Source organism: Jaculus jaculus, chromosome 13 (assembly GCF_020740685.1).
Source record: "Jaculus jaculus isolate mJacJac1 chromosome 13, mJacJac1.mat.Y.cur, whole genome shotgun sequence".
Taxonomy (NCBI): Eukaryota; Metazoa; Chordata; class Mammalia; order Rodentia; family Dipodidae; genus Jaculus; species Jaculus jaculus.
Genome location: NC_059114.1, coordinates 55628496 through 55651823, shown reverse-complemented (window position 1 = coordinate 55651823; position 23328 = coordinate 55628496). Strand labels below are relative to the sequence as shown.

Below are 23328 nucleotides of genomic sequence, written 5' to 3'. Positions count from 1 at the left end.
TTACCCTATACTACAGAGCCATAGTAACAAAAACAGCATGGTACTGGCACAAAAACAGACATGTAGATCAGTGGAACAGAATAGAGGACCCAGATATAAGTCCAGGTAGGTATAGCCACCTGATATTCGATAAAAATGCCCAAAATACTCATTGGAGAAGAGACAGCCTCTTCAGCAAATGGTGTTGGGAAAACTGGATATATATCTGCAGAAGGATGAAAATAGATTCTTCTCTCTCGCCATGCACAAGAATTAAGTCCAAATGGATTAAAGTCCTTAATATCACACCTGAAACTGTGAAACTGCTAGAGGAAAAAGTAAGGGAAACCTTTCAACATATTGGTCTTGGCAAAGACTTTCGGGATACAACCCCAATTGCTCAGGCAATAAAACCACCAATTAATCACTGGGACCTCATGAAATTACAAAGATTTTGCACTGCAAAGGACACAGTGAAAAAAGCAAAGAGGCAACCTACAGAATGGGAAAAAATCTTCACCAGCTATATATCTGATAGAGGATTAATATCTAGGATATACAAAGAACTCAGAATGTTAAATAATAAGGAATCAAACAAGCCAATCAAAAAATGGGCTATGGAGCTAAATAGAGCATTCTTAAAGGAAGAAATATGAAGGGCATATAAGCATCTAAAAACTGTTCTACGTCACTAGTCATCAGGGAAATGCAGATTAAAAGTGCATTGAGATTCCATCTCACTCCTGTCAGATTGGCCACCATCATGAAATCAAATGATCATAAATGTTGGTGATGATGTGGAAAAAGAAGAACCCTTCTACACTGCTGGTGGGAATGCAATCTGGTCCAGCCATTGTGGAAATCAGCGTGGAGGTTCCTAAAACAGCTATAGATTGATCTACCATATGACCCAGCTATAGAACTCCTAGGCATATATCCAAAGGAATCATCTCATCTCCTTAAAAATAGGTGCTCAACCATGTTTATTGCTGCTCAATTTATAGTAGCTGGGAAATGGAACCAGCCTAGATGTCCCTCAACTAATGAATGGATAATGAAGATGTGGCACATTTATACAATGGAGTTCTACTCAGTGGTAAAGAAACATGAAGTTATGAAATTTGCAGAAAAATGGATGGTCCTGGAAAGGATTATACTAAGTGAGGTAACCCAGGTCCAGAAAGCCAAGTGCCACATGTTCTCTCTCATATGTGGATCCTAGCTACAGATGATTGGGCTTCTGCATGAGAAGGAAAATACTTAGTATCAGAGGCCAGTAAGTTAAAAAGGAGATATAAAGCGAAGAGAAATAATGGGCGGAGGGTACTTAATAGGTTGATATTGTATATATGTATTTACAATGATTGAGTTGGGAATATGATGGAGAATGGAATTTCAAAGGGGAAAGTGTGGCGGGGAGGGAATTACCATGGGATATTTCTTTATAATCATGGAAAATGTTAATAAAAATTTTAAAAAAATGTTTGTGACATGAAATGCAAATAAAATATAAAAAACTGTGAAGCTGAAATATTTATTATAGAATAGATAAATGTTAGAAAAATCAGTCAACAGTTTTATTTAAGAAATTCAAGAAAATAGCCACTGTCTCTAGAAAGAGGAAAAGTAATGTATGAAATCATAAAAATAGAAAACAAAAAATTAACACAAAGACAAAGTGAGTAAAATATGAATGATTGTGAGCCAGATAGGCTGGTTTTACCAAAGGCAAATGACAAGAGAGATAGTTTCTTGACTGGTAGGAATCCATGTGCCCACTCCAGCTGCAGGAGCAGAGACCAAACAAATGGATTTTCCTATCTCATCAGCCTCCTTGCAAAGTCAAGAAATCTTAAGGGGAGACAGCTAGACACAGGTGGGACAATGAGCTGAGAAGTTCCAGTATAACCCAAAGGCTTCCTGTACTCCCCCATCCCCCAACTGACAGAACTGTGACCCTTCCCAGAAGGCATTCAGCTCCCAGCATCAGGGCATCCAGAACAGCAGGTCAGAGCACCGGATTCACAGCACAACACACAGGGGTGGAGGTGGGGACTCAGCATTGGTGAGATTTGAAGCTACCTCAAATGGTAATGAGGCTAACTGACAAAAAAGCAGGTACATAGGCCTGTACCCGAAGTGCTAATCTCTCTTTCTATGTCAGAGCAGGTTATAGGTTACAAATTCTTGGTTGAATTTAACCACGTTCAAGCTGTATTTGGGGGTGGGCTATTGTTACCTTTAATGCTTTCAGACTCTTAGGGCTTGGCCTATGTCTTGTCATTATTGGTGGTAGGGTCTGATTCAGACGCAGGCTGAACTGGAACTCATTTCAGAAGAGAAACCTCAACCTCCCAGCTGACAAGGTTAAGGGCGTAGAGCAACGCACACCCTTAGAATTTGTGGATTTATAAGGTTATCTGTTTCAGTCCCACACTTTCATACCCTGTGGTGATTTTTATTGATTATATAGATTGCTCAGTTGAATTTTAGAAAATGTCAGTAAAATGCTCTACCTAGCCCATGAGAATACTTGAATAGCAGACAAATAGCAGACAGCTAGGATCACTTCTGCAGCTGGATTGGCGTACAAGAGCTATGCACATGGCACCTTAAACTCTGACTCTGAAGGTACCTGAAGTTGGACCTCCAAATCTGAAAGCACCACAGATTATTAGAAATCCCATGCATCAAATCAACTTAGGATGCAAAAATCAGAATAATATAAGAAACACAAAGAATCAAGATGATACCATCCCACCAAAAATTTATAATCCATCAAATATGGCCCCCAGTGAGACTGTTTTAGATGAAATGCCTGACAAAGTTTTCAAAAAAAAATTATTTTATCTATACTTAAAGAAATCAAAGAAGAAAACAAAGGCATTAGAGAAGAAATCAAACTCTGAAGGAATTCCAAGAGAACCCAGGAAACCATCTTAATAAAATAAGGAGGTCATTACAAGACATGAGTAGGGAAATAAAAATAGTAAAGAAAAACCAGGCTGAAATTCTAGCTCTGAAAAACACAATCAGTCAAATAAAAAACTGTGTGGAAAGTATCACCAGTAGAAGGATGAAGGAGAGAACGGAATATCTAAACTCGAAGACCAGGTGGCAGATATAATACAGGCCAACAAAGAGAAAGACAAGCTAATAGGAAGGGATGAATGGGAATTTCAAGATACCTGGGACACTATGAAAAGATCAAACAAGATTTCAGGGTATAGTTGAAGAAGAATTTCAATCCAGAGACTTCGTAGACATTTTCAACAAAATCATAGAAAAAAATTTCCCCAAATTGGGAAAGAAATGCCAGTGCATACACAGGAAGCTTTTAGAACACCAAACATAAAAAAAAAACTGGAAAAAACTTCTCCTCACCATGTTATAATTAAACTACTAAACATGTAAACCAAAGAAAATATATTGAAAGAACTTAGAAAAAGAAAGTCAGCTACAAAGGCAAGCCCATCAATAATAGCAGATTACTCAACACAAACTTTACAAGCCAAAAGGGCTTGGAATGAGGTATTCCAAGTTCTGAAAGATAACAACTGTAGACCAAAATTACTTTAGCCTGCAAAAGTATCTATCCAAATCGATGGAGAAATAAGGGCATTCCACAACAAAATAGGCTAAAGAACTTTATGACAACTAATCCAGCTCTACAGAAAATACTTGAAGGAATCCTTCATGTTGAAGAGAAAGCAAAACACACATGAGGAAACAGGAAAAAATAAACCATACTCAAATATCAGTTAAAACAAGTGAGTAAAGGAAAAACAGGAAGCTCTACAAGCTAAGAATAATGAAGAAAACACATACATACCTTTAAATAGTCACTCAGTATCAGTGGCCTCAATTCCCCAACCAAAAGACACAGGCTTACAGACTGGATTAAAAGGCAGGATCCTGCCATTTGTTGCCTCCAGGAAACTCATCTCTCAATAAAAGATATAGACACTGTCTTAGAGTGAAAGGATGGAAAACAGTATTTCAAGCACATGTGCCTAGGGCACAAACTGGGGTTGCTATCCTAATATCTGACAGGATAGATTTCAAACCAACATTAGTGAGGAAAGATAAAGAAGGACATTTTATACTTATTAAAGGAACACATTACAATCCTAAACATATATGCACCTAACATGGGGGCTCCCAATTTCATCAAAGAAATACTATCACACTTCAGGTTACAGATAACAACAAACACAATTGTAGTGGGTGACTTCAATACCCCACTCTCATCAATTGACAGGTCATCCTGGCAAAAAATAAAGAGAAGTACATCTGGATTAAATGATGTCAAGGAACAAATTGACATAAAAGATATCTACAGAACATTCCTTCCAAATGCTTCAGAATATACATTGTTCTTGGAAGCACATGGAACATTCTCTAAAATAAACCATATATTAGGACACAAAACAAATTTAGCAAATACAGAAAACATTAAAAAAACTAAATTCAGAATACCTTCATAAGAGGAGGAAAAGATGATGACATCAAAATAAAAGAGAGACTAATGGAGAGAGGATGGGGATGTGATGGAAAGCAGAGTTGGCTTATTGTCTGTATGTACAGTAGTTGTCAATAAAATTTTAAAAATAGTTTCTCAAGGAAGGTAGAAGGTGAAAACCTATGTTCCAAATTTATTCTTTGACTTGCACATGTGAACATATATGCAATTTATGCCTGCACATACATACACTTTATACAAATACACACATACATTGCTCACAAGCATACCATAATTGTCTCCAGTTCACAAAATGTTATGTAACCCAGGGTTATTGAATGTTTCTGACTCTGGACTTGAATGTGTCCTATTTAAATATCAGTTATTGAGACTGAGTAGCCAGTATAATGGCACAGAGTGGTGGGGCATTTAGCAGGTGATACTGTCCCTCAATAGTAGAATTATAGTCTTTTTAAAGAGACACTAGTGCCTTGCCTCCTGACAATGGTCATGTTCAGACACTGTAGACTTCCTTCCAGAGCAAGCATGTCACACTTTCCAGAAAGCAGACAATGGGTCCTTGTCCTTAGACTCCCCATCACCTGGAATTGTGATAATATGTATTTGTGTTCTCCACAAATCATTGTCTCTGAATATATATATATTATATATATAAAATCAGAGACAATTACATATATATATATGTATATATATATGTATATATGTATTATATACATATATATTAAATATATATACATATATACATGCATATATATATTACATATATATGTATGTATGTATATATATATATATATTGGTTTTTGAGGTAGAGTCTCACTCTAGTCCAGGCTGACCTAGAATTCACTATGTAGTCGCAGGGTGGCCTTTAACTCCTGGCAATCCTCCTACCTCTGCCTTCCCAGTGCTGAGATAAAAGGCATGTGCCACCATGCCCAGCTTTTCTCTGATATTTTGTTACAATAACATACATGTTCCAAAAGCCAATTATCTTTGAATTTCTAATTCTATGTCTAAAGGAGTAGAAAACAGATTAGGTCTTCAAATAGCAGGAGTGACAAGAAGAATTAAAGGTAATAATGGTACTCTTTCTTAGCTGAACTGTATGAAAGATGGCAGAATTCCATTTTATTCAAAAGGAATATGAAAAAAAAAGTGACCCAAAAGCAAACTCACTGAAGACCACACCCACCCCACTCCCCCCAAAAGAACACACAACAGCAAAAATAAATAAAAATTAAAAAAATACATTACACCTGTGAAATTTGAGATATTCTTTAAACAATTTTGAAAGTTGTCAGTTTCTGGAGATCCTAACATGTAAGATGCTATTCTTCATATAAATTCTTCAATTTCTCAACATTCATTGCTACTCTGGGAAAGTGGCTACCTTGGGATGAATAAATGCAGACACTGAAAGCATTAAACTACTTTGTGTGACTACAAGGTTCTAAGAATAATTCAGGCAGTAGAAACGGACAACTGAATTTTATGCCTGTGAAAAGGTGTGTTATGGGTCCCTTAAGCCCAAAGTCACAAAACATAAATGAATTGCTCTATTTTTAGAAATATAACAACTAAAACACTGCTAGGGATTATTTATGAAAAAGAACATTCTTGCTAAATGTCAAAATGTATAAATATTCATAGAGCAGATATTGCCACCTATATTTTAAATCAGTACTATTGCAATATGAGTCTTAGAATGTTCTTTCCTGTGACCATGACATTCACATAGTATGGAGAGAAATAGCCCTTAAGATAAAGACTGGCTCATATGTATAAATCCTTCCCAGAAAAGTGTGTTGTTTACAAGTTGTAAGCCTAACAATCATGAAACTTGATTGTTTGCATTTTTACAATTACATAAAATTGATATGAGTTTCACAGGCTTTGTATATAGTAAAGAAAATTATTAACGTATTCAAGGTGTTAGGTGTTTCTTTTTTTATTTAGTTTTATTCTATTTGAGAGTGAGAAAGAGAATGGGGTGCATGAGGACACAGAGTCACTGCAAAAGAACTCCAGATGCATGCAACATCTTGTATATCTGGCTTACGTGGGACCTGGTGTATGGAACCTGGATCCTTAGGATTTGAAGGCAAACACCTCAACCACTAAGTCATCTCTCCAGCCCTCAAGGTATTTCTTAGGTCATGTATTTAAAAATTATTTTAAAAATGAAAAAAATGGGACTGGGAAGATACCTCAGTTGACATTAGTACAATCCTCAGAAAACATGATTTAAAAAAAAAAAAAAAAAAAAAACTACACATGGTGGCAAAACTTGGAATCCCAAGTTTGAAGCTCTGCCAAGCCATTGTAACCTCTCCAACAGATTTCATAGAAATAGAAGACATCGTATCTAGCAAAAGTGGATAACATGTTGGCAATGACATCCAAGGTTGTCCTCTGGCAACATATATGTGTATGTGCAACTGTGCACTCACATGAACATACACATGCATGTGGACATGCCACACATACATAAAATTTCTAAAAGTAAGGGTAGTTCTTCAGTAAAATATCTTATTTATTTATTTGAAGCAGAGAGAGAGAAAAGAGAAACATACAGACAGAATGGGTGCACCAGGGCACTGTCAACAAACTCCCCATGCATGTGCCCTTTGTGCATCTGGCTTTATGTGTGTACCAGGGAATCAATCCTAGATTACTAGGCTTTGCAGGAAAGTGCCTGAACTGCTGAGTCATCTCCCTAGCCTAAATAAGGATATTTTAATTGAAGAAAACTGTCAATCCTTAATCTAGTAAAATTGACAGGTAGTTCTAAAAGGAGAAAGAAGAAAACACAGACACCAAACAAAACATTTATAAATACTTGAAGTTCTTCAATGTCAAAGAAGGGCAAATTAAAACCATTCTGAGATTCCATCTCACCCATCAGAAAGGCTGGAGTCAAGAAAACACACGAGAAGAAGTAAGGAGATGGTTCCACATCTAGAGAATGTGACAAAAGCATGAATGCCCAAGAGAGCCTGAGCCTCCTTGATTTTGATTCACCAGGAACTACATAAACATCTGGGCATTGCTACAGAGTCTGGGGACTATGAATATAATACCACAGCTCTCTGTTCAGTGAGGTACTACATCTCAAGGGATGCAGGATGAGTGAGATGAGGAAGGGCCTCTGATGTTCTCTTCTGTTCTTTGCACACCAGTGCAAACATCTACACATATATAGTCACACACACCTCCACATACATACATACTAAAGAAAATATGTGAAAAAAAAATAATAGAGAGGATGTGGGAAAAAGAAAATTGAGAAACGAAGAACTCAGCATTGCTGAAATTTGAGTTTCTCTGATGGTTAGTAAGAATGAATATATTTTCATACATTCATCGGCCATTTGTGTTTAATCTTAAGGAACTATTTATTGGTTCATTTATTTAGTGTGTTTTGTGATAGGGCTGTTTAATTTCTTGTTGTTTAGTTTGTTGAGTTCTTTGTATATTCTAGATATTAATGCTAAATCAGATGTTTCATTACAAATATTTCCTCTCTTTCTGTAGGCTTCACTAGCACCTCATTTTTATGAGGTCATGTTTGTCAATTTTTGCAATTTATTTTTCCTGAGCAAATGCTAATACCTATATCTAGAAGTGGTTTTTTTTTTCTTTATTTTTCTCTAGCAGTTTCAGAGTTTTTGTCTTGAAGGCCTTTGATCTATTTGGTCTATTTTTGTGCTTGCTGAGATAAAGATGTGAATTCATTCTTCTACATGTAGTGGTATTATGTATTTTCTACAATATTTGAAATTTTGTTATACATTAATATATATTTAGTATATACTTATATTTAAATTTTATGAAACTGGATAGCAAAGGCATATTATTTGAAGGAGGGAGAGGATTAGCAGTAGGATATGAGGGGGAAAAGCAGGTAATAAACACCTAAGTATCATGATATACAGGTATAAAAATTAATATTGAGTCTCACTGTAATGAATGTAAATACAAAAAAAGTTATAACATAGAAAGAAAAATTAGGCATGTTTGGGCTGGAGAGATGGCATAGTGGTTAAGTGCTTACCTGTGAAGCCTAAGGACCCCAGTTTGAGGCTCGATTCCCCAGGACCCACGTTAGCCAGAGGCAAAAGGGGGCGCACACATGTGGAGTCCGTTTGCAGTGGCTGGAAGCCCTGGAGCGCCCATTCTCTCTCTTTCTCTCTCTCTCTCTCCTGCCTTCTCTCTCTGTCTGTCACTCTCAAATATTTTTTTAATTTGATATTTGATATGAAACTTCAAGTTTAAATGACTCAGTCTAGTACTGAACATTTAATTTGTATAAACATTTTTTTCAAAATATCATTCAAAAATAAAAACTACATTTCCAGACAATATACTATATAAGAAATGCCCTTGAATTCAGTGTGTTAAACTTTGCTGAAAGACAGTTCTACATGGGCCTCTTCTACAACTGGTGTCTTATACGATGTCACTGTCCCTTGTTTTGAACTACTTTTCAAGGACATTTCTACAGCAAACAGTCTTTGAGAGATAAAGACATTTTCATACCCGGTAAGAAATGGTTTGCCCTATAACGATTCCATATGTCAAAGGATCACACATCCTTAAGTTCATGGCTTCCTTCCTCACATACGTACCGCTGCTTCTGCAGGTATTAACAGAGCACATATGCACCACTCCACAGGTGCCATACACTAATTTATATGGTGTTGCTATGGTGTTCCTAGAAAAGCCCTTTATCTATCCAGAAGCCTTTGAAAGCACTCTGAACGTAGTGGCTTATGAACTTGATGCTCCGTAGGAAAAGTATGGTCTCAGATCTCTCACAGTTCTAAACAGGCTGGCACTGAGAATGTCATGACAGAAATGTCTTCCTTACCTACAAAAGAACAGGAGGTGGGGAGGTAGCTCAGTGGTAGAGTGCTTGCATTGCATGTGCATGGCCCAGGGTTCACTCCTCACTGTAGGAATTAGGACAGGAGGAGAACTTGTGACTCCTTAGGATGTGGAGTGTACACTCTTCATAGCAGTGGGCAAGTGGAAGGGGATGAGCACTGTCTCCTATACAGGAAAATAGTTCACATTTAAAGCCCGAGGAATTAAAGACAGTTTCAAAACATAGTGTGCATCTGGAGCCTTGATTGGTGCCCCTCTCCTCTGAAGGGTAAGAGAATTGTGACATGGGAACACTAAGAGAATGGGACAGCAAGCTCTACAGTCCTGTCTAATTGTGCATAACTAAGCCAAAGGTCCCAATGCTGAAACAAAAGTAACCTGCTATAAGAATGCAACAGTACAATATTCAGCATTGACTGAGTGGAAAATGTAGCTCATGGTTAGAGAATATATGTGAGCCACTGTGTTTAACTGAAGGAAAAAAAAGAAGAAGAAGAAAGGAAAAAAATACAGCAGATGATTCTTTTTTTTTTTTTTTTTTTTTTTTGAGATGAGCAGTGGAACACTGAAAAAGAAAACAAAGTCAAAGCTCTGGCTAGTAATAGAGTATTATTCTCTCCATCTGTATCCTCCCTCCCCTACCAAAAATTTACCTCAGTGAAAAATAAAAATAAAATGGTCTGGTTGAATCAGATGTCTTGGAGTCATAAGCTGTAGAAATCAGTGTTGCTCACTCATTTGACTATATGGGTCACTACATAGAGTTGAATAGTTTCCCAAGTAGCCCTCCTTGGTATTTGTGGATTTGAATTTATTTGAGATAGATATAATGAGGTTAATGATCTCAAGATCAGCCATTCTGGATACATTTTAGGCCCTAAGTCTAGAAACTGATGTCATTAAATAAAAGAGAGAGTGTAATTTAAGACATATCAGTACAAAAGAAACTCAGAGAGGAAGTCCATGAGAAGATCAGACAATGCTTTAAGCTGTATATTCACAAGCTTAGGAACACACAGGACTTATTTCATTCACTCAAAGCTAAAATTAACATGTGGGACAAGTTTTTCCTTGAAGCTACTGGAAGGTACGAATCTTAGGTACATCTTAACATTAAACTTATGGCTTCAAAGTTTAAGGAAAAAAAATTCTGATTTTTAAAGTCATAAGTTTGTGTCACTTGTTATGCCAACCATATAAAATTAAGCAGTTACTTTTGTTGCCCACAGTAATGTCCTGTTCTATAATTAAAAAAAAAAATGAAGCCAAAGTGTAGAATGAGACACTGCTGCCTGGATCCGCCAATATTACATATGCAGCAATGTGTCAGGTTACAGTGTTGGAGCTACAATTCCATATTCTGACAGTATCCACAATTTTGAGGTCTAGAAAATTATTCTCCACAGTGAATTTGACTTTTCAGATCATTTGATGTCTTAACACTGTCTTTCACTGGAAAAGCCACATCTAGGATCCATCCAGTATACATGGTCTTCTCACTACCATCCAAACAATAGCTAATGCTCTATTCCTCATCTCTTGTTGGTCTAAGTTTCTTAGAGATGGAGTTTGCTTGTTGAATGTATTTATATACAGACAAGGTTTATTTGTCAGTTCTAGTAATGATGAAAGTATTGTGAAAGAGGTTAAGGTTCATGGACCTTACTTGCTGAATCATCTACAGTCTATGGTATATAGGTATGTCATAGATTTCTGTTCATCATATAGAAGTATAGAAGTTCACTTGTTTCTTGTTCCTGGATTTTCTGGATTGCATGTATGTGTATATTATATATATATATATGTAATTTTATTAATTTTTCTATTTTTAACATTTCCAGATATGCATATGATATATTTTGATTTTATTCTCCCCAATTATATTCTTTTATCCTATTCTTCCTCCCTTCTTCTTCCACATTCATCCCAGCTTATTATCATGCAATATTTGAGTTAAGTTTGTGTCTTTGGCATGATCTTGGGTGCAAAGTTATTTCCTATGGAATGAGCAACTTACCAATGGCTACACCACTAATGAAGCAGACTCTCCATCTCCCAGAAACCATCAGCTGCTATTATCTGCTATAGGAGTTCTGAATTCAATTTTCATCCCTTATCAATGCTGAGGTATTGATGGGCTCAACCTTTTGCTAGAAACTTCAGTTGTTATGAGTTCATGAGTGGAATGGCCAGTGGAATATCATGGATATGACAGAATGTTGCAACCATCCCCATCCTCCTGATCTTACATCCTCTCTACACACTCGTTTGCAACGTTTCCTTAACTTTAACAGGAGTGCTTTCGTTGTACCATTTCTGTGATGGAAACTCCAAGTTTGTGGAACATACTCATCTCTGCACTATTAAAAAATTAATAAATTATATTTTGATTTTCAGAACCATCCCTCTTTTAAAAGTAACATATATTCATGTAGTCCCCCAAACCAATGACAGTTCTTAAATATGACTGATTACTGGCTTTGTCATATTCCTTGAGATATCTCTGTCTAAAAATTTAATTACCATTTTTCTAGCCTCATTGGAAAGACTATCTACATTTCTAGCACAAACAGCCTCTGGTCACATCTGGAGTTTTCTCTTTCCTCGACTTAGCAGCCAATTTAGAAGGAGGAATTCCAAATTAGCTCCATCAATTCCTAATAATTTGTGTTACCATAGACTACCCCTCTTATTGAGTGAAATAGTAGCATAGGTGCCTGGATTTGGAGCAACAAACTATAACTCAATGATTAGATGTCTGTCCCGTAATAGGTTACATTGTGTAAGGGTATAGCACCTCAGTGAATATAGTTCTACATGACAATATATTTATATACTATTTTCCAGAATTAGGGAAAGAAAAATGCCTTTTCTGGCTTAGAAAAAGGGAGAGGAGAGAGATCACAAGGCCATATAGCAAGAAACTATCTCTAGACAAAATTCCTCAAAAAAACCTCAACTATATATTTACAAAGAAACAAATTCTGCTAGTACCTTCAAAAGTCATAGTGACCCAGATTTGGACAACAGCTGAACTGCAGTGTATAGAAGGCCTGAAGTGGAGAATATAGATGAAGACATGCAGAAACTATAAGAATATAGATGTGTGTTACTTTTAACAGTCCTCAAGAACGAAGAGTAGACTCAATAACTCACCCTAAACCAAGAACTTTCAAACTTGCCATCAAAAAGTCAGAGAGCCTTAAAAATTCTTCTACCTTTTCTTCTATCTTGGATATTAAATGTCCTCCAAAAGAACACCTAGAGAGACTTGGTATCTGCTTATAAATATTCAGAATGGTAAAACTAATAAGTAAAATAAGTGGAAGCTATTATAGGCATTGAGATCTGGTGCCTATTCATTATCTTTAGTTCTGATTTTGAGAGGCACACCCTTGCTGTGCTAATCTTCCATTACAAGCTTCTTTGCTAAAGGACCCCAAACAATGAGTCTTCCAAACTATGAACTGCAAGTGTCAAAATCATGCCCCATTCTAAATAAGTTGATTATCTCAGGTATGGTTTTACAAAAATTGAATGTTAAATAATACAGTTTTTTACTTCAACTAACATATATCCCATTATGGATACTTCAACAATTACAATTAAACTTTTGGGGGCACAATGTAAATCCTTGAGATAATGCATCTTGTTTGGAAACCTGAACTTAAATTGTTCCCTTCCCCTGAACAATGCACATTAGTTGTAGTTACAACTGACCAGCAACTGCAATTACTTAAGGAAATAGCACAGGTATGCATTGTGACTCTCAGAGAATTGAGAAGCCATCAGTTAGGCCACTGTTCATTTCTCCTAGAAGTTTCTCAGTACAACAGTGGGCAACTTACTTGTTATACATCAACATGTAGATTTTTTTTTTCTTTATAATAGAAGTCATTCAGCTGGTAAAGGTGCTTCAAAATGTGTCCCAAACTTCAGTTGTAGAGACTGGTGGCTTTCAGCTCTTGGCACTTTTTGCAAACTTGGCTAACTAATGAGGTTTGTTGTGGATGATGGAATTGCCTTAGGTTTCCTATTTGAAGGCCAAATCTTTGCAATTACTAATGCATCAGCCTGGCCTTGATGGATGCTTTAGCCAAGTGGAAAAGTCAATGCAGAACTGTCAATTAGACGGAGAAAGCCATCTGGTACAAAAAAGTTAGACATTTATGGTCTATAGGATTTGAGGCTTCTTGAATTTGGGATACTTATGGACATAGTTGAGATATATAAGTCAGATGGAGTTCACCCTGCTTCTTGGAATTTTGTTGATATAGTCTTAATTAAATATTCTGTTAAACAACCCAATGTATTTCTTCTCACTCTGTCAATCAGATTGCTTAGATTAACTGACAAGAAGACATACTGTTGAGTATATGTTCCATGCCCAGAACATCATACAAATATAAGGTAGATAATATTATAAAAATAGCTCAATATGTCGCACATGCCTAAACATACCATGAAGAGTATCATAAGAGTGGCCCTTTGTGCTCAATTATATTCTTAGTGTTGCTTTAACAGCAAACAGTGGTGAGAACATAAGATGATGTCTGATTTACAAGCAAGCAGCAAGTGTGATTATTGGCCATTATAAAGCACTTGGACTTCTCAAAGTCAAATTTGTCTCCTACAATGAAACTTTTTGTGAATGCAGAAATAGATGAGAGCCTTTCCCAATGTCTTTTAGGACTTGAATGTCAGGGGAATCAGTATAAATGTCATTAATATATTGCTTGCTGGGATGTGATAAACTCCATTTCTCTCACCCAGGAAGATTTTGTGTTCTCTGAGCATATTTAAAATGCATCAGCAGACTGTTGTCTTGAAAACAGGAAAAATCTTGAATTTTTCAAATAACAGTATTTTCTCATATTGTCAGAAAAATTAGGAAAATATATTTATAGAAATTAAGTTAATTAATTTTACTAAAATAACAGAAAATATGATACTGCATTAATAATATAATAACTGAAATTACATTCTTGCATCAAATTGTATACCTAACCATTCTCTTTTTCTATTCTTTTCCCTTGGTGAGAATTTTTTTTTATCTATATGACTTCAACAGCTGTGTGTTAGTATCTTCAGTCTTTCTCATAAAAGGATAACTCAACAAGAACAAAGAAATCTGAGCTGCTTATGGTATATTCTTTAGTAAAGTGTTTCTCCTAATGCTCTTATTTTGAACAAATTTAGTCAGATTAACAAACTGAAAAAAAACAATCACATACCAATACATAGCAGAGTGAGAATTCACACTTTGCAGCTTACACTATTGCTTCAATATGGACTATCAGTGCATATATACGTAATATGGAAATATAAATTATTAATGTTCTCATCTGATTATGATGTTATAATCAAGTAAAACACTGCATTTTATTTAAAATAGTTTATGTTTCATAATGAAAATTAACATGGTTCTAAATTGGCATGGTTCTACTTCTTCCAAAAATTAAAGGTTATGAAAACAACTTTTTCTGAGTTTCTGTGATCAGCCCACTGTTGAGTTCTTTATATATGTGGCATAGAGACAACAAATACACTTCCAGAGCTAATTTCACACAAGTTTGCAGGGATTCTCTGGTCTATTCCTCCAAACAGAAAGAATAAGAAATTAGAGCTGAAGAGATTTCTTAGCAGTTAAGATGCTCATCTTCAAAGCCTAAGAACTTATGTATGAATCTCCAGGTCCCAAGTATGCCAGATGCACAGCGACACGGGTGTGCAATGGGACACACGCGCACAAGGGGATGAACACATCTGGAGTCTGTTTGCAGTAGCTGAAGGCCCAGGCATGCCCATTCTTTCTCTCTTTCTCTCTCTTTCAAACAAACAAATAAAATAAAAAATAAGAAATTAGTCTTCATTCTTTAAAATATTTTCTAATTGTCTGAATTCCTAATACTACACTGACTCCTATTCTAGTGCCAAATACCTATTCAATTTCTGGGTCAGTATTTATATTAAAATATATAAAATAATAATTTCATGCTCTGAAAATACCTTTATTGCACTGGACTAGTTATCAATAGTTTGACAATTTTCTTCTAACTATAGCTATTCTTTAGACAAGTTTTGCTTGCCCAGTGTCATCTTATTTCCATATGCCCTGGTTCCTGGTATGTGGTGTATTATCAAAGGTTATGTTTGTCCACTACATCGTGAAGATTGAAGCAGATTTACACATACATTGACATTTTCTTCTACCAAACGATTTCCTGTAGTCTCAATCTTCCTTAAGTTAATTCAGTAGACACACTGTCAAAAGCTTATGTATAATGTACAGAAGTGATCCACTGCAAGTGTTAGAGAAATCTGGTCTTGAAATAAGAATTAATTCAGTAAATTTCGAAAAAAAAAATTGATGAATATAAGATGTTTTTTTGTAAATTTAATGTGAGACAAAAATTAAAAAAATAATTTTTAAGATACTATTATACTAACTTTAAGCTTTTAGCAATTAGGACTATTCATTAATATAGTTCAATGTATATTTTCTGGTTGATAAAGGTGAAATGAAAAGTGACTCTTTTAAGTAAATGTATGCAACATGTGAACATGATTCTGAATTCCTGTGTAGGATGTAGTACTAGTGTTCACTGTATCCAGGAACTGAAATCAACCTCAGTGTTCATCAGTTTATGAACGGATAAAGAAATGATGGCATATATAAAGAATGGGTTATGATTCAGCCATAAAATTATAAAATCTTGCCATTTATGAAAAAAAAAACAGATGGCACATCTGATCCAAAAATCAGTGAAAAACATTTTGAAAGATTTTACCACAAAGTAATGATAAATGTATAACAATATAGATATATTTATTCTTATTTAAATTGTGTAATTGTGTAAATGTGTGCATTCATCAAAATATTCCATTTTACTCCATTATTATTCATAATTTTTATATTTGTATATACTAAAAATAAAATTTAACACACCAATGAAATTAATTTTTAATAAGACTGTTTATTTAAAAGAGAGAAAAGCAGATAGAGAGAATGAGAGAATGGACACACAAAGGCCTTTAGCCACTGCAAGTGAACTCCAGATGCATGCACCATCTAATGCGTCGGGCTTTACATTGGTACCAGGGAAATGTACCTGGATCTTTTGGCTTTGCAGGCAGGTGCCTTAACCACTAAGCAATATCTCCAGCCTCCAAAAGGACTGTTTTCATGCAATCATACATCAATATATTTTGATATAATACTCTTATCACATAATTTTAAGGGCTATATGTATTCATTTACCTAGCAAAATTTTAAGAGAGTAGCTAATGATAGAATAATTACTTCTTATAAATAAATATGATACTTAAACTTAACCCAATATCATGTTCTTATGCCTCAGTACTTTTATATATGTGAAAAAATAGACTACAGAATTGATTCTCAGAAATCAAGGTGAAACATAACAGGTAATTTTCCTAATTAAAATACATTTGAAAACATTTGGGACATCAACAGCAGTATCTACTTTTTTCATGATTAGATTTGGATTGTTATAATATGTATGTTTCTGAGATACAATATGTTTCTACAAATTTGAAAAAAAAATGATATTGAAACAGACAATAAGAAATATAATCCCTCTTCAAAAATACCACTTTACAGAGGTATAGGATGTGTATGAAATTAGCAAAAGGACACAGTAGCAAACAGTAGCAGTAGCAGCAGAAAAGGAAGCAAGTCACGGTGTTAGGAAAAAAAGAACTCAAGAATATTTAGGAGATATAGTGATATCCTGAAAACATTCAAAATACATACTTATTTAATATCGGTATTCCTATAGTGTGTACATAGAACTCTATGTATGGAGCCACAAGAACAAAATAAGTTATAAGACATATTCTTACATAATTATTTTGTTAATGTAAGCTAAATACACTATATTATCTAGTTATCAATAGGAATTAAAATGGTATTATACCAATCATATGTTCTATATCTCTAAATGAAGGATCAATGAATTTAACTATTGCAAACAATTCACTAAGAAGCACAAAGAAGGGTGTCTAAGGTCTTTCAGGTTAGCATAGAACATGATAAAGTATCAAACTGGTTATGTATGTGGAATTGAACAAGGATAGGACTGCAATGCAATCTAAAAGCCTTCAAGAAGATAGAGCTTGAACTTTCAGTGCAGAGAAAGTCACATAATCTGGGCTGTTAAAATCCTCACATACCGTGAGCACAGCCTAATAATGTCCACATTAACACCCGGAAAAAGTGTCTTTTCACAGTTCACATACTGCTCCATATACAACACACAGCCTGCTACAGAGGCCATTGCACACAGAAAAAATCATCTGTCATTGTAATTTGCTTTGCAGATTTGAACATAGTACATATGACCAATAAAAGGTAATATCACATTTATCCTAAACTTACAATTTGGAGCAAAGGGGTTTCTAACACTGCCCAGCTGTGCCAGTCCTTTAGCTTATTCCCTTAATCCTGCTGCTTAAGAAACATCTAGAGAAAACATTTCAGAAATTAAGGAGTATTTGAGAAAATTTGTAAAGAAAATATAAAAGAAAATAAGGTTCATTTATGGATAGGTCCAGTCAGATGTAAAGGGAATTGAGGGTTGAGAGGAGACAGTTTTCCTAGGAAAGAAACATCTACTATCATTTAACTGGCATTGTGTTCCCTTGACTTTTGACTCTGAAATCATATGAATCCATCACATTTATTTGTACTGTGGGTATGTGTCTTAGCAGCATGTTTGTATAATTTTGAATAATAGCATTACCTGGAAGAACAATGGGTTGATGAACTTGGCCTCACAATGTCATGGATATAAATTTACACATGTCGAATCTCCTACTCATAGGAAGCACTCTAAAATTACCATCATAATTGAGAGTAGAGCTATCCTAACAAGTGTTGTTCTGGGACTTTGAAACTACAAGAATAGAGACATTTTAATACTGAAGTACAGGTTTGCTGCCTGCTTGCATAGTCTCTCGTGACACTACTACTTTGCACATATCGTTTTCCTCTAAATATCCTTCCTTTCTGCATTGGTTTTGGTAAATCATAAACAACATATCAAAGTGTCTACATAATTGTCTCAAAATATATCTGGCTTCTTTCTTCATGATTTCCTGCAGTTTTACTTTTATTCTTGTGGTAATACTGTGCTTTATCCAATCACCTCTACTGTTACTGCTCTTTGTTTTCATTTACTCCCTATATGCCAACAAGTTACACTATTTATATAACTGTAACAATTTTAAACTACCTAAAAAGTGTTGAATTTAGTGAGCTTCATTGAAATATGTGATTGATGAATAAATTGATGAGTTAGTGAAAAATATTTTCAAAGCTCCCTAATAAAAGATGATCTGCATAGAAATAATTTTAATTACACTCTTTTGTTTCTTATTGTAACACTATAGGCAAGAACCCTTTGAGGACAATGATATGGATTCTTTCTCTCTCTCTCCCTCTCTCTCTCTCTCTCTCTCTCTCTCTTTCTACAACTACTTTAGTTCCAGGCTATTGGTGAATGAAAGCACTGTGTCATGCCCTCATTTTCCAAGCTATGTGTATATGTGTGTGCATGCATATTTACACGTTCCTATGGAGGTACACATGTGTGCATGTGTGGTTATGCATGTGGATCCCAAGGATAACTCTAATCACCCTAGATGTTATCCTCAGAAATTCCATCTACTTCCTTTGAATCAGTGTGCTTCATTGGCCAGTAGCTCACCAACTAAGCTGTGTTTTCCAGCTAATGAGCTCCAAATCTTCATGTATCTACCGCCCCAAGACTAGTTATTACAAGCATGGGCCACCACACCAGCATTGTTATGTGGGTATTTGGGATTAAACTCTGGTCCTCATGCTTGTCAAGTAAGCATATCGTTAACTGAACTATGTCCTTTGCCCCATCCCACTGTCATAAAGGCACCCACCCTTGTTTTCTAGACTCATTGTCTGATGATTCCGACCCACAAGATTGTATACTCATCCTATAGATTTGTCATACTTCAGTGTAATTGGTAAAAATATTTCATGTTTTCTTTCCTCTGCCTTCCATGTTTCCCCATTCATTAATTGTCTAGTATGTAAATTTCTTCAATTAGTCTCTTAGGTGTATTCATTTTGAATGGGAACTCAGAAACAGCAGTTTCAGTGTTCTCCAGGTTAAAAGAATCAATAGAATTAATATATAGATATATAGCTGATATGTATATCCACAGCACTTAGGAAGATGACAGATTATGATATATAGACAATACATAGATATCTATCTATCTAGATAGATGATAGATAATTAATAGCAATTGATTAATACAAATTTTTAAATGACAGGCCTCATAATCTGCTGTCTACAAACTGGAAACCCAAGAAAAATGTTGGTACACGATGTATGTTGAACTTTTCATGATAAGTATGGTAGATTGAATGTAAATGTATATCATCCACAGTCTGAGGTACTTTTTTACTTTTTTTTTTTTAATAAGATTGAGCTTTCAGTATTTGCTTTGGCAGCACATAGACTAAAATTGGAAAGATGCAGAGATTAGCATGGCCCCTGTGCAAGGATTACACATAAATTTGTGAAGTGTTCCATATTTTTGAAAAAAGATTGTTAGAGACACATATTGGGACATTATGCACAGAGACATTGCCTCTTACCCATAACTGATGGCTAACCCCACAATGCATTACCCATATTCACCAACGAGTAGGATCCCTTCAGAGGGGAGAGGACACGGAGGAGGCTAACGATGGTTCCAACATGGCTGTATACACACTGTGTACATAACTAATAATAATCTTAAAAAAACTTGAGCTTTCAATTTGAGTTTCTAGCATGTAGAGGCTGCTGGAAATAGGAGTGTCACTGAGGATGGATCTGTCCAGCCCCTTAAGGTGTGTAGAGAATCAGTTTGAGCTCTGGCTGTCTGTGGTTTCTAGGTTTTTTGTTTGTTTGTTTGTTTGTTTTGTTTTGTTTTTTTTCCTGTCTCTTCCATGGATGTATGGATGGAAGTAAACCAGCTTATTGTGTAATGATGGAACTTCCACTGGATTCAGTAAGCCTTTCTTCTCATAAGCTGCTTCACTTGGATATTTGCCCCAGCAATGGGAATGTCACAGCAACAAGGTCACATTGTACTTTACATTGAAAGTACAGAAGCAGTTTCATATATTTAACATCTGGGATCAGGGATCACTTAATCATCATCCCAGAGATAATTCCTTTAATACCCAAGGAAAAGAGGCAGAGAGAGGCAAAATTTTGTAGAAATATCACTGGAAACAGTATTTGTCAACATTCATCCTAAGTTTAAAACAGTAAACTTACTAAGTATCTTCACAGTTTAAAGTATAAAATGATTTCAGTTGATGCTTGAAAAATGTTCAAGTATAAAACATGGGCACCCTTCCTCTTAAAGGAGAAATAGAACCAATTAGTTCTTTTTTTCTATTTTTTTTTCTAGACACTTAGAAACCAAGCATAAGGGGGACAAGATGCTTCCTTATATGCCCTGGAAGAACTAGAATTTGTATCTGATCCAGTCTCATCCAAGAGGGATACAAATAATTCCTCAGCTTCCTGGCAGAAACTTACCTCTTCAGCCTTAGCTCAGCACCTGGGCAGACTGACTCCTCTTGAGTCAGGCCCCAGAATCCACCAACCAATGAAGCCTCTCTCTTCCTTACACACCTAAGTATGATGGTAAGGCTCATCCCAAACAGATGCCTGTCATTCATAAAAGGATCCACCATGAGCATTGTGGGTCTCTTGGCTCTATTGGTTGCACTCTCCAAGTACCAGATTCTATTGATTCTCCTTTCTGTAAGCTCTCCCCTTCCCCCTTATCTTCCAACATGGCTGGGAAGGGGGAAGGAATTTTCTTCTCTGTTGGGACACTTTCCAGCTTTGGCTTAGGTGCCTTCTCAGTTCATTTTCCTCTAAGCTGTGTGACCTTTGCCAGTTAATCACTAAATATCTTCTATACAAAGATGAAGGTTTTGCCCACTTATGTCCTGTTTCCCATTTGCATGGGTGCACATGTGCTTCTTCCTCACCTTTTGCTTGGGCTTCCATTATCTGCCTTCCACACTTTCTGCATGGATACTCCACTGGAGACCTACCTATCTCTTTTACCTTACATCTCCCTTTCCAGCTTGGCAAGGAATTCTTTTCTGGCCTAAGTGTTTCTAGCCTTCTCCTGGATACCAGATCTCCCTAAATAAATCTCATAATTCATAACTTACCCTTTTCAGAGTCCATTTCCTTAATTCTTTGCTAAAATGGACAAGAACCTAGAAGTTGGGTTTACCTGCCTGGGGGACTCCTGTATCCTCAAGTTCTATAGCACTCTCGCTATTCACCCTGACACAAAAGATGCAAAAACATATAAACATGTAACCCTGTGGTTTCTGTTTTATTGCTTGTCCTTCTGTACTAAATACGATATGTGGAACTATGGGAGGGATTGCTATATATTTGATAATACAATGCTAATGAAAGTAAAAAATAAAACAATCCTCTATATTTTGAAAACTATTTGAAAAATAAGTATATATCAGATCCTAGAAGCCATTTTATTGCAAGCAACAGAAAATCCAACTTGTTCAGAATTTGAACAAGATTTATTTTTCACATTGGCACAGGTTTAATTGATGTGCTTATTGGTCTTTCACACCTTGGATTTTTTTGCTCTATTAATCACTAGAACAGATTTTTGAATGATAAATTTTAATTATATTACTTAGACTTCAAAGAAATGCCAATCACTTCACTATGCTATGTGAGTTGTTCTAGGTCCAAGACAGACTTGTTCCTGTTCAATAGCAATGTCAAAATCATACGATGAAACTCAACCCTAGTGTATGGACTTCACGTATATATCCTGATGGGCTCTCCTTTTATGTTACAAATGTGGCTCATAGCACATCTCATAGCACATCTAATTCCCATGCTTGAATTTGGCAAGAAAGAGAATATGGATCCCTAAACAAATAAAAGCCTTATGTTTAAAATCCTGACAGTGTTGTGTGTGGGGGTGGTATGCATGTATGTGCGCATGTCAGTTCCTATGTGTGTGTGTACACATATGTGTGTGTGTGTGCATGTGCATACAGAAGCCAGAAGTCAACATCATGTGACTTCTTCAACTGACAATTGCTATTCAGCTAGCCTAGCTGGTCAGTAAGTCTTTGGGTTTCTCCTATCTCTATCTCACCAGAGCTGTAATTAGAAGTTCCTATAATGATGCCAAGCTCTTATGTGGGTGCTGAGGATCCCAACTCAGGTCTTTGTATCTGTGAGGCAAGCAGTGTGGCAAGCCCTTTGACCACTGGACCATCTCCCACATTCAAGTACTTAACATAAGATGTATTTTAATGAAAAATAATTTTACTGCAAAATATATTACATTGATTATCTTCAGACAATCCTGATGTACTCCAAGAGACTGAGTTGGAATAAACCATCTGAGACAAATAGGATACTGGGGTAACTCAAGATACTAGGAAAATAGAGAGGAAATATAAATGATACAAAACCACTCACCTAATGTTTATTGTGTCAGTGTTACCAATGTATACATATTTAAGGAAAATCATTACATTAATAAAATATGAATGTGTTTGAGTTCTTAATTTTCTGTTTTATTATATTTTAATTTTAATTTTTTTCTTACAAAATTTTTAAAAAATTATTTATTTATTTGAGAGTGACAGACACAGAGAGAAAGACAGATAGAGGGAGAGAGAGAGAAAATGGGTGCACCAGGGCTTCCAGCCTCTGCAAATGAACTCCAGACGCATGTGCCCCCTTGTGCATCTGGCTAACATGGGACCTGTGGAATTGAGCCTCAAACCGGGGTCTTTAGGCTTCACAGGAAAGCGTTTAACCACTAAGCCATCTCTCCAGCCCTCAAATTTTTATTAACAACTTCCATGATTATAAAAAATACTCATGGTAATACCCTCCTTCTCCCCG

At 35.7% G+C, this 23328-nt stretch overlaps 1 pseudogene; it reads left to right on the top strand.

Annotated features, from left to right (window-relative positions):
- The first annotated feature begins 19850 nt into the window (after window positions 1-19850).
- On the top strand, window positions 19851-19950 carry LOC123454308 (annotated as a pseudogene).
- Window positions 19951-23328: the final 3378 nt, after the last annotated feature.